Below are 13476 nucleotides of genomic sequence, written 5' to 3' on the forward strand. Positions count from 1 at the left end.
ATTAAACATTAAGTGGCATCTAGAATGAGAAAGTGGCAACTTTACCAATTGAAGAAACTTTTTTTAATGATGTTTAAATAAATAAATAATCAAGGTGTAAGGTGTTGGATATTGGACTCTCTTATTCTTATGTGGAGAAAAACTCAAATATGTTAGTCAATTGTGTTTCACTTGTATTAAGTGGAAATGATCATTTTAAGTTAAGATTTAGAGAAAAGAAATAAGAAAATCAACTCTTAGTGAGAAAAAAGTGAGAGCTCTATTCTCGTTTTTCTCAAACCGATTTAAGAAAATAGTGATTTCATATTCGTTAACCATTGAATCGAGCTAATATTTTGACACAAACTTCATGAGACATGGTGCTACACTTTCCCTGTTCGGATCATCAAACGAATGTTTGAACAAATAGATATTGCCTTCATACTGCACCAGGTTTTTTTGGAATTTTTTATCTTCTCATTCTCAAATTGTAAGCTTTCGTGCTTTGTTGTTTTGGTTGGTTGTTGACATTTGTGCATTATTTTGATACTTTCTTACAATCCCATTCGATCATAGTGAAATTGTTTCTTTCATCCCGACGACGTATAGTTTTTACCCTTGCTTTGAGGGGGTTTTCACGTTAAAGATTTGGTTTTCTTTATTCCCTTTCAATTAATATATTTGGTGTCATATAATTATTATTGTTCCTCAAAGATTATGACAAGTTGGCAATTATATATCCAATATGTGTTGTTTATTCATGTATTTTTATGTTAATTTCTATTAGAATGGTATCAGAGCTCTTGATTAAGGGCTATTTTGACTTGCTTGAATCATGGAGGCAAATATGAATATAAAGATCGTGAACTTGAATAATACTAGTTATCATTTGTGGAAGGGTGAACATTTTGTAAATTGACATTTATTAACTTATTTTGCAAGTTTCAGTCATTAAAACCCCAAAAGGAGTATAGATCCTAGTTGTATCAAGATGCCAAGAGATTCCTTCTCATTTTAGCTCATTCTAACCAAATTTTATAGGTAATTAACTTTCATTGAGAAATTATCAAGAACAAGTTTGGACTGAGGTTAGCTAGCTCGCTCATCCTTCTCAAAGCGAGCTGACTTTCCCAGCTAAGCCTCAAGCATGATCCAAGCGAAGTAAAATAGAGAAAACAAGTGAAGAAGAATCAGAAATCTCGCTCAACGCAGTCAAAGTGAGATTTTGTTATACCCACCTCAAGCGCCCTCAGAGCGAGACCAGGCAGGGAGTTTCCAAAGTTTAAATTCAAGCAATTTCGCTAAGCACAACATAGAGAGCTTCAAGCGAAGCAAGGCAACGAGTTTTGAGACTTCTAGATGGAGTAGTCTCGTTCCACGAGGGGAAAGCGAAAATTCGTTGAGCACGACTTCTGGGGATGAGCGAGATATGGTGGTGCCTGATGCTGACGTAACATAATTTTTCATGGTGAAGAAAGGTGTTTGGCTGAGCGAGCCAATCTTAGGATGAGCGAAAATAGGGTGGTGTGGCTAGTATACATAGCACCAGAAAGAGAAAATTTGATAATCCATCATTGTTACAAGACATTTGACCATAACTTATGACACGTTTCAAGAGAAAATCATAGAAGAGAACCAAGATCCCAAATTCGAAGGATCGAAGGTGGATCAACAACAATCCTCTAGAAATCAAGTGAGTTTTGGGATTAGACGTAGTTATCATAATCATATCTATCCTTATTGATCATCATTATATATCACTAGTTCTTCATTCGTATTGATAATATCCTTGTTTTACCATTGCTTTAATAGATTCAAGTTGTTATTGAGAAATACTATTTGAATCTCGACTTAGGATTATCATCTATTAGATACAATATTCTAGAGATAGGTTTGGATCTGGAAATCATTGTATGTATCGATTCTTAAAGTTATCGTATTGCTTAATAGATTTAGAGATCATCGATTAAACAATACGGTTGACTTTCCATCAGGGTTTAGACATAAATACTATCGGCAAGAAATACATGATAATATGGATGCATAACTAGGGTTTATAACGAATCAAGAAGATGCATTCGATGTAGGTTAATGAAAACTAATCCCAGCAAGATCTCTCTTTCATAAATTTTCATTATTTGTTACCGTCATTACATTGATTTCATTTATGCAAACAAACATCTTGTAAAATTGTTTACTTAAAACCTTATTAACTGTTGAACGAGAGTGTTATCGCACTACTCCATGTGGATATGATAAATACAATACTTACTTTAGATTATTGAACATCAAAAGGCCAGATGATTGATTTTTTATTTATGAAGTAAGTGCATCTTCCTATTTTTGGTTTTAAAAGTTAGATTTTAAGCCTAACGAAGAAGAGGAATTTGAACATCAACAAGTGTGTGGTTTCATTTGGAAATATATGGAAGATAATGTTTATGATCATATTTATAATAAGATAAATGCCACACAAAAATGTGGGAGAAGATATAGTCTTGTATGCCTTTAAATATGGGAAGAATAAATTATTCTTACTTAATAGCTTCATAAGTTTGAAGTATAAGGATGAGACTTGTATTTCAAATCACTTGAATAATTTTCAAGGGCTCCTTGATCAGATGACATGAATGACTATTAAGTTTGATGATAATGTATTATTACTATTTCTATTGTTATCTTTACTAGAGTTATGGGAAACATTCAGGATTGTATAACGAGTTCGGCTTCTAAGGTGTAGTTTATTAATGAGGAAATAGGAAGGAAGACACGTGGTTCTTAATCTCAATCTGGAATACTTGTCATCGAAAATAGGGGTAAAAGTTAAAAAAAGAAACTGAGGAGTTGTAGAGATGATAGAAAGACAAAGTCTAAGGATTGATAAAAAAATATGGATTTTCATTTAATGCCTTAAAACATGACACATTCAGAAGAATTGTTTTATTTTGAAAAAGGAGAACAAAGGCAAGAAGAGTAAGCAGAAACAAAGAGGGTGTGATAACGATAGTCATGATGATCTAGTTACTATTTCTATCAGTGAAGATCTTATTGTTCTTTGTGGTATTGAGTCAACTAATCTTAAATGCGATGAGAGAATGTGGATAATCGACAGTGGTGTTACACTACATGTTACACCGAGGAAGGAGATCTTCACCTTTTATATTTCAGGTGCCTTTAGAATATTAAAGATGTCTAATGATGGTTGTAGCACCTCAAATTTGCACCTATCATTGTACATACATTTTCATATTAGGTCATAGCATATCATGGTCCATTGCATAGCATTGCATTGCCTCTTTTGCCTCAAGTGCAAGCCAATCAAGGAATTAGGTCAAACTGATCAGGAGATCAGTCAGCCAAGCAAGCAAGCACAATTCTCAAGGAGCCAAGGCCTTAGGATTGGTCCAACAAGTTCACATGACTTGGGGATCTATTTGAAGTATTGTGGGCAAGGGTTGAAGACTCAGAGGTCATCAGTCAATAAGCAGACAGTCAAAAACCCTAAAAAAAGTCAACTGTCAGTCAAAGCAGTGGATGGTGGTCATTCTTGTGGAATTTGGGCACCATGATCAACCAAGAGTTCATACAACTTGGGACATCATTTGAAGTCAAGTTCTCAAGGAATTAGGGTTTTGAAGTCATCAGTCAATGCATAATCAGTCAGAAACCCTAAAAGTCAACTGTTGGTCAACTGTCCATTTAATCAATGATTGGATGATTGGAATTGGTTTGTGAGAGTTCATTCATGTCCAAATAGTCATCATACATCATGCCAAACACCATCATGGAAGAATTTGAAGCCAGATCAAAATTTCCCAAAATAGAAACTGGGCCTGTAATTGAAACCTGCCATAAATGGAAAGTCTTGATCCTCAAACTTACATTTTGATACAAGCCTCAAATGAATTTTTGCCCAACATGAAAGTTGAAGATCTTGTTCTCCCATTTCCAAAAAGTCCTAGAACTCTCAATTCCCATGTGTGGTTGGCAAGTTATGATCGAATCGATTTCAGAAAATCTTGAACTTCAAAGGGCCATATCTCTCAAACCGTTTGGCCAATTTTGGTGGGGTTTTTTCCTACAAGTCACATTTGATCCCCTCTTTCCAAAAATATAAATTTCATGAGCCAAAACTTCACCAATCAAAATGGCATATTTTGACCTTTTTCATTTAAATGCAAGTTTGACCAAGAGTTGACTTTTTGATATAAACATTTTTTCAACATTTGGCCAATTGGGAAAGCTCAGAAATGTCATTTAGAATGTGTTTGCAAAGTCAAAATATGCAGTACATGAGGCCATGGCTTGGTTGCTTGAATTGTAAGAAAAGTACAATCTCACCATACTTGTCCATACCATCCACCATGCTTTGCCTTGTACCTCAAAAGAACAGCAATTATGCAGCATTTTTTCAGTCATTTGAGACCTTATCTTGCAGCCATAACCAACAGAAAAGAGGCCATGCCCTAGTGGCTTGAAATGTGGAAATGCAAGTACAATTTTCACCAATTACATCCACATTTTCTTGGCTTTGATTCACCACCACAAGACAGCAGGATAAAGGCATCATTTTCTGTCATGAGCAGTCACTACTTGCAGCCATCACACAAACCAAATTCACTCATACTCAAAAACGATTTTGGGGCCATTTTGCAAACAGAGAGAAAAAACAGTAGATGATATCAAACACATTTTTCTGTCATGGAGAACACTGCTAGCAGTTATCCAACAGCAAAAGTATAGATTCTCTCATTTGGCGTTTGAAGAATTACAATTTCTGTCTTGAACAATAGGCAACTTCTCAACAGCAGGCCTTTATCATGATTTTTCTGTCAAACCAATCCTAGGGGCAGACACACAAACCACATGTTTTGACAGCAAAAATATGGAACTTCATCCATTAACATCATCCCACTTGCATTGCTAAAAACCTGTCAAAACTCCAAACCACATTAGCAGCTTCTAACAGCAGGTTCTATGCTGCATTTTCTGTCATTAAAAAAAATCTCATTAACAGCCACCACATCAAAAACCAGTAGAACTTCATGGATGCACACTCACTCCAAAACCTCACCTGGCCATTTTGCTTTGCATTTCAAAAACCCTTGCCCCACCACAAAACAAACAGAAATTTCTGAACCTAGATGTTCTGTCATGAGCAACCAACATAACAGCTGACCAACCATTTCACTGAGGCAAAGGATTGATTTTCTTGGCATGCTGTCCAGGAAACTTCAAAGGACAAAAACCTTGTTCTGATTGATACCTTGTTCCCTCACCTTTTTCTGTCATGCTACACACTAATTGCAAACACAATCAAACACATTTTTTGGCATACAATCTTTCACTCATCCTAACTCACCCTTGCTATTGGCAGATTTGAAGAAAAAACTGTCAAAGTTAAAGACCACAAAGCAACTGATAAGAGGGCCTGGTTCAGGAATTTTTCTGTCATTTGGAACACAAAGATTGCAGTCATAAACCAACATAACAAAAACCAAACATTCTCTCAAACTGCATCTTGAGGGCATGTGTAATTTTCTGTCAAAACTCAAAAGAGGAAACATTGCACAATACCAAAACAGTAGGACCTTTCATCCTTTTTCTGTCATTTGAAACACATGACCAACCATTTTTTGACTCATGCTAAAGACCTTGCTTTTGGCACACTTGCAAAGGCTGTCCAAGAAGCAACATCCAACAGCACAGGATTTTCTGTCCAAGCTCACAAGTAACCTGAGCCTGGCTTGGCAACATTTCCACCCTTTCCCTGTCATAAACCAGTAGCAGCCCCTAAACCAACTGCATACACTCCCTCAAACATGACCTGACTATTTGCCTTGCATTATCAAAAAAAGCTGCCACAACTCCAACAGCAGGAAATTTTCTGTCCAAGCTCAAGAAGAACAAAGTTGCCTTGCTCAACACAATGTTGCTTCACCATTTTCCTGTCATGTGAGAACCCTGCCTTGCTTCTTCAAATCCTGCTACTAGCATCACAAACAAACTAAAACCAAACACAAGAGAACAAAACAGCCACAAGCCAACATAACCAACTTCATACACTCTCTCAAACCATCTTGCTGCTTTTGGCTATTTCTCTCATCTGTCTAAACTTCCAACCAAAAGGCCTCATAAACCCTTGCTTTGCACTTTCCTTTTTTCTATCCAAACTGCCAAATAACCCAACCTGGCCATTGCCACTTCACAATCCTTTCACCATTTTGAAACCAATTGCAGCCACAACCAAACTTCTCATTCTTAGCATTTCAAATTCTCTGTAAAACACCCTTGCTTTGCATTTCTTTTTTCTGTCAAAAAGGCATCAGAAGTTACAACCCTGCCACAAGCCAAGTCACAAACCACCTTGCTGTTTTGGCATTCCCATTTTCTGTCAAGACACAAAACCACAAACCAACAGCTCCACCATCCTTTTTGCTGTCATGAAACAGCAATAGATCCATCCTGCCTTGCCAACCATATCAGTTTTTGATCATCTCAATTCCTCATGGCCAAACCCTGCCAACATAACACAGCAACATAACCAATTGCATGCAGCACTCTCTCTCTCAAAAAACTCACCTTTGGCCATTTCCAATTCTCAGTCCAAACACAAAAGCAACCTAACCTGGCTTGGCTTGTGACAAGAATCAAATACATTTCCTGTCATGGACAAACACACTTGGACTGCACAAAACCAATAAATCCACTCATGCTCAAAAAACACTTTGGCCATTTTTTCTAAAATCAGTCAAAAACTTCTAAAAGAACCAAGCTTGGCTAGCCTTGTTTCACCATCCAAGCATCCTTATGAGCTTGTTCTCATCTTGTTTTCCCATCTGTGAGCCCTCCTTTTAGCATTGTTCTCAAGGGGGTCAATCATGGCACATTGGATTTAAAGCTACTACAAGTTATTTCAAGGCAAGCAATCTTCACCAACCCTCATTTGAAGGACTATTGAGCATCTGTTTCAGTCATTGGACACCAAAAGGTCATCGCATCTCACCTGCCTTCCCAATTTGGTAAAAATTCAATCTCCCTATTTTGTCAAATTGCTACATGTTTTAGATAGGTCTCTTGTTGCTGAGCTTGGAAATGATTTTAGTTTTGAAATTGGTTTGGTATTTTGCAAGTTGTGTTGAGTCAAATTTTCACATCCCAAACATGTTTGGCCCAAGATCCTCTTGCTTAGCTTGATTTAATGAAAATAGGGTTTGGATTGTTCTTGTATGTTGTTTGATGAACACAAGGATATATTCGATTGGCATTTTTGGGAGAATTTGAAAAATTCGATTTTGGGAGGGATGAAGGTTGGAACCCTAGTTCATTTTGCCCAGATTCTTTCTCACGTGCATGCCCCCTTTTTCCACCAACCAATGAAATTATTTCCTCTGCATGTCCAAAACGCAGAGTTTAGTTAAGTGGGGCGCCTATTTACAATAGTGCCACTGTTGACCATTGCTTTGACCATTATGCCATGCTTTTGTTCATGTTTTGTTCCAATTGTTCCTCCACTTCCATAATTCATATTTGATTCATTATTCATCCAAAAATTATGAAACTTTTTTCATCATGTTCACAAGCATGTCCTCTATTTTATCATGAATTTTATTAATTTTTTGCTTGGATGGATATTAAATGGCTCTAGGGTTTGTGAAATGTGACAAAATTGATATCTCTTGCCATTTCAATTGTGAAATAATGATGTTGCATCCAATGAGTTTGAATTTTTTTGTGGTGAAACTAGACTCACTCATCTTCATTTTGGTATAAAGTTTGTGGGTTTCCCATTTGGGGTTTGTGTGATATGATTTTTTGAAGCTAGAGGTTGCATTTGGTGTCACAACATGAATGTGCATTTTCCCAATTTTGTTTGACATGCTTCCTTACATCCAAATGACCCCAAATTTTGCATGAGCCTACTCTTGTATGTCTAGTTGACTTGTGAATTTTCTTGGATTTAATTGAACTATTTTCCATTTGTTTGAGATTTTTCTTCCCTGCCTAGTCAAATGTTGACTTTATGTGACACATGTTCCCATTTCATTTGTGAAATTCTCATACTTTATTAGATGGACATGAAATTTTACATGAGATAACTAGACATCCTCATCTTTGCCATGGTTTTGATCCCATTCATTTATCATATACCATTCTTGACTTATGATTTTTCTAAGTTGATGCATGTTTGGTTGACTTCATTGAGCATGTTCAAAATGGCCTTGACTTTCTGATTTTCGTTGACTGCCTTCCACTTGTCCAAATGGGATGAAATTTGACATGCTTACCATGCTATGTGTTAGGATTGTTCATGATTTATTTGGTGATTTTTGAAAATGTTTAAGGTTGCTTTTGAGTTAAGTCTTGCTGTTGACTTCTATGAGCTTCTGATTGCCATGTTTTGACCTAATCTGTTCATGAAACGATGTTAGTGATTGATATGGATGTGAGCCCAATTGGTTTTGTTTCCTAATTGTTTGAATATGATTTTGGATACTTACCCCTTGCTGTCTTGACTTTCTCATTCACTTTTGACCTTAGGCTTGCCCTAGTGGTCCTGTTACTCACCTTTGAGCTTGTGTTTTCAGGTTGACCATCAAATGACCATTGAGACCAATTCTTTTGATTGAGCTTACTCAAGTATCATTGTCTAACCTCTTTGTTTTGTAGGTGGCTTGGCTCACATGCCCTAAGCCTTGTGCCTTGCACATCCATGTGCCTCTAATGGACTGTTGTTGTCCGTTTCTGTTTGTTTTGTTTGAAGTTGCATACTAACATATGCTTGACTGTTTCAGGTGCTTTAGTTGCTTAGTTCCTTGTGAACTTTTTGCTTTGCTTTGCTTGTATAAGCAATTTGCATTGAGGTATGCTTCTAGTCTCCATGTAGTCTGGAAGACCTGGCCTGTTACTTGGCCAGGCAACTGTCTGAAGTCCTCCTTAAGAGGCGATGTTTGTGGATGTTTAACTTTGTCCTTGCATAGAGTCAAAGTCCTCCTAAGTGAAGAGGCAATTGGTGGAAGGTAGGGATATGCAATCTATCCCCCACTATTCAGTGTGTCATCTGCCTTGCTCACACCACTGTGTTGATGCATTGCAGATACAAACCCAAGATCTTGTACAACTGTACAGTTGAGTCAGTTTTAATGTGTAGAAGGGTTCCCACTTTCTGAACCCACACATTCTTGTCTTGAGCTCTCCCAGGCCAGGGATAAGAGCTGTGAGGTCTCATCCTCACTTCATCCTTTCATCTGCTTCACCTTAGCCCCTCGATGGCAAGGTTAAGAGCAACATTCACCCCATTCCAGAGGTTTGTTTGTTGAGGTTGATATGACCCCTCGACTAAAACCTAACCCTTGTTTGAGCCACTTGTTTGTGTATAGCGTGTGCTATCTGTGCTTGTAGGATTGTTTGACTTGCTTCCTGTGCAAGATAGGATTGTTTGACTTGCTTCCTGTGCAAGATAGGATTGTTTGACTTGCTTCCTGTGCAAGTTAGGATTAGTTTAGACTTGCTTCCTGTGCAAGTTAGGTTTTGCTTGGCTTGCTTCCTGTGCAAGTTAAGTGTGTGTGGCTTGCTCCCTGTGTGAGCCATACTTAGGATAGATTGGCCCTTGTGCCATTTAGCTAGAAACCTTAACTTAGGGATGATTTTGCATGATAACATCTAGGCTCGAGTCGTAGTCTCCCTAGTTGTGTCTCCCTCTGTTATCTGGTTAGGCTAGTCCTTTATCCCTGCGTAGGGGAACTACATCGCCCTGATCTTCATACCAGATGAAGTATGTAGGCAGGAGATTGAGCTGATCTCTCCGGGCGCCCTTTTTCTTTTTTGTGTGTGTTTGACAGTTATAGGCTGAGTCCCCGACTCCCTATCAACCTGTTGTGTTGTTGTGTGCTTGGAAGCTGATGTAAGTCCATCGAGTGGCATTTGGGTTCCAGTGCGTGTGTTTGGTTCGGATGCTGATGTAAGTCCAACAATTGGCATTCAGGCTCCATGTTTGTCTTCTTGTGTGTGTTTAGGTTCGGATGCTGACATAAGTCCAGTGATTGGCAGTCGGGCTCCACGTTTGCCTATTTGTGTTTGTTTGTGTGCGCGTCAGCCGAGCTACGAATGCTCTGATTCTTCTCTCGTCCGAGAAGATACGTATGCATAGGATGCGATATCCTAGCGAGCATGTGTCGTTTCCCCAGTTCGAACTACTTCGACTCTGATGTCTATGCCTGATAGACTAAGTAGGCCCAGGATACGATATCCTGCCGAGTCAGTTTCAGTCAGTCTCTTTCGTTTCTTTCAGCCAGTGTGTGTGAGTATTTGAGCAGTGTTTAGCAACCAATATTCCTTCCTTTTGTGCGTGGATCCCGTAGAGTACTACGGATGCGTAGGGGTGCTAATACCTTCCCTTCGCATAACCGACTCCCGAACCCATTCTCTTTGGTCGCGAGACCATGTCTTTTCCAGGTTTACTTCGAGCGTTTCCTTTCCCTCTTTTGGGATAAATAACGCACGGTGGCGGCTCTGTTGTTCTTCTTTTCCCGCCGGTTTTTCGCGCGATGCGACAGCTGGCGACTCTGCTGGGGACATAGAGAAGTTGACCTATGCTGGTCCATCTTCCCTGAGCGAGTCTCTCCTAGCGCTCTCTAGGTTAGGGTTTTGGTTGCTTTGTGCTGTTTTTTTTATTGCATTCATTGTATATATGTGCATTTATTGCTTGCATTTATTATTTGCATTAATGTTTGCATTTCATTCATATTCATCTGCTGTGCTGTCTGTGTTTCTCTGTTTGGGGTGGAAGTTACTTGAGGTAAAAGGCCCAATACCCAGGCTATGAGTGAAATCTAGGAAACCTAGGAATAGAGTGATTCATGGGAAGCGGGTGGTATGGCGCCACTTAGCGGAACATTGATATCACGAGCAGTTCAGACCCTGGTGGGATATTGTCGTTACATACTTCAGGTGTGTATATGATGGTATTCTGCGAAAGGTTATTTATGCTGCGTTTCTCTTCGACTTTACCCTGGCCTAGATAACACCCGTGAGTGGGAAGGGTTTGATCATTACAGGTACAGTTGCTGATTGGTTGGTGTTTTGTTGGTGACTCTTGGTACTGATGGTGACTGTGAATTATGGGGCATTTATTTCTGGGACGCCAGAGTTCTGTCCGTGGTTTATCAGCGGGTTCCGTTTATTTCGGATCCCCGGGCTGAGTTGAGAGTACTTGTTCAGAGGATCCGTTTGTCACCCGTTCAGTGGTTGTTCCTGTGAAGATAGTGATATAATCTCCGGTTCCGTTCATTTCGGAACCCCCCAAGTTGGATTTATGGTGACTTGATCCCACAGATATAACTGGTTCAGAGAAGCAGAGGGTCTACAGTTGACTTGGTGGCACAAGGGCCTGCATTCATGCATTTGCATCATATCATCTCGCATTCATCTGCATTCAACTCATGTCTGTCCGTACTCAGGGTCCATTATTTTTTTAACTAAGACTCAGGTTGAGAGACATCCAGATGGCAAAATGTTGTTGATTAAATTTTATCTGTCTCAATGAAACCAGAAAACAACAAAAAGAGAGAACTGAATATTCCTAGTACGGACAGACATTGCATGTGTGAGTCATACTAACCCATTTGCTGTTTTGTAGGTTCCAGTAATTCAACCGGTGTGCATAGCTCGTCTGTTCAGATAACCTGCTGGGGGTCAACAAATCCAAGCTGATGGATCTTCCCAACGCCGATATCCTTGAGCTGAAAGGGATGATGAGGGACTTGTTCAGTGTTGTGCAAGGGCTTGCCTTGGGACAGAAGGCCATGTCTGAGAGATTGGAAAGGATTGAGAAATGGCTGATAGTAGAAAAGGTTCAGGGGAAGGCTCCGTCCTCCGAAGTGAACAAACCTTCTGGTACTGTAGCAGAGAAACCCTCCGACAGTGGTCCATTCAAGAAGAAGGTTGAGCCAGTTGGTGTGCCCGCAAAGAAAGAACGTAGCAAAGATCGTTATCATCCTTATGCTGTCACTGTATCCACTCCCGTCAGCAAATCACCTGTTCAACAGCAACAACTGCCACCTCAACAGAAGACACCGAGAGCTGAAAGCCAGGTGAAGAAGAAGAAAGAGGATCGTCAGTTCGAGGAACCACCCGTGACTTACGCCCTTCTGTTCCAAAGGCTGATGGATCTTGCGTTAGTACGGCCAAGGATATTGATTCCCCTAGAACGGCAGAAGAGGCCACCAAACTATGATGAGAATGCCAAGTGCGAATTTCACTCTGGGGCACCCGGACACAACGTTGAGGGCTGTAGAGCTTTTAAGCATGTCGTCCAGGACATGGTGGACTCCAAGGCTATTAGCTTGGCCCAGATAATGAATGAGGATGTCAACCCTGCGCCCAGAAGGGGTCCTGTAAAAGTCAAGATGGTGAAGAAGGTCAAGAAAGGAATAAAAGTGACTGAGGAGGATCAGCTAAAGGTTCCAATGGCTATGGTTCCAAAATCTCTGATGCAGGATGGAGCTTTCCCTGCTGTTGATAATGCTTGTGCGACTGTCATTACAGAAGGGTGTGTATTGATGAAGGACCCGACCCAGAAGATGAAGAAAGTAGAAATGGACAATGAAAGATGTAAAGCACCCAGTCTGGCAGTTGAAACCGTCCAGGTGGAGAATGCCTTTGTCGCTGAGAAAAAGAAGAAGCTGTCCATTTCTTCTTATAAACAAGCTCTGGAGGTGGTGAAGAACCAAGAGGCCCAAGGCTGGGGAAGGATCATTGACATCGTGGCAAAAGCAGACATGTTTGGAGTCGGTTATCATCCGGATTTAGAGTCGTCTAGACCAGACAGAGGATGTCGTCCACTGTACGCCTTCGTCAGTGCAGGAATGTTGGATCCCGGGCATGCCCGTTCAGTGGGTGAAGATGTTGACAGCGACCGCGAGCTTGAGGCGTGGATAAAGTCATGCGTACCAGGCAACTGGAAGGCCTCCAAAAGCATCACTGTCACTCGTTCTGAAGAGTAGTATTTCTGTTTTTCAATTCTTGTTTGCATGAAAGCCATACGTTTTGCCCGAAACGTAATGGTCCATTGTAAGGGCCATCTCATGTGTTTCATTATGCAACATTTTTAAATTCAAGCAATTTCGCTAAGCACAACATAGAGAGCTTCAAGCGAAGCAAGGCAACGAGTTTTGAGACTTCTAGATGGAGTAGTCTCGTTCCACGAGGGGAAAGCGAAAATTCGTTGAGCACGACTTCTGGGGATGAGCGAGATATGGTGGTGCCTGATGCTGACGTAACATAATTTTTCATGGTGAAGAAAGGTGTTTGGCTGAGCGAGCCAATCTTAGGATGAGCGAAAATAGGGTGGTGTGGCTAGTATACATAGCACCAGAAAGAGAAAATTTGATAATCCATCATTGTTACAAGACATTTGACCATAACTTATGACACGTTTCAAGAGAAAATCATAGAAGAGAACCAAGATCCCAAATTCGAAGGATCGAAGGTGGATCA

Source organism: Lathyrus oleraceus, chromosome 7 (genome assembly GCF_024323335.1).
Source record: "Lathyrus oleraceus cultivar Zhongwan6 chromosome 7, CAAS_Psat_ZW6_1.0, whole genome shotgun sequence".
In the NCBI taxonomy this organism is placed as follows: domain Eukaryota; kingdom Viridiplantae; phylum Streptophyta; class Magnoliopsida; order Fabales; family Fabaceae; genus Lathyrus; species Lathyrus oleraceus.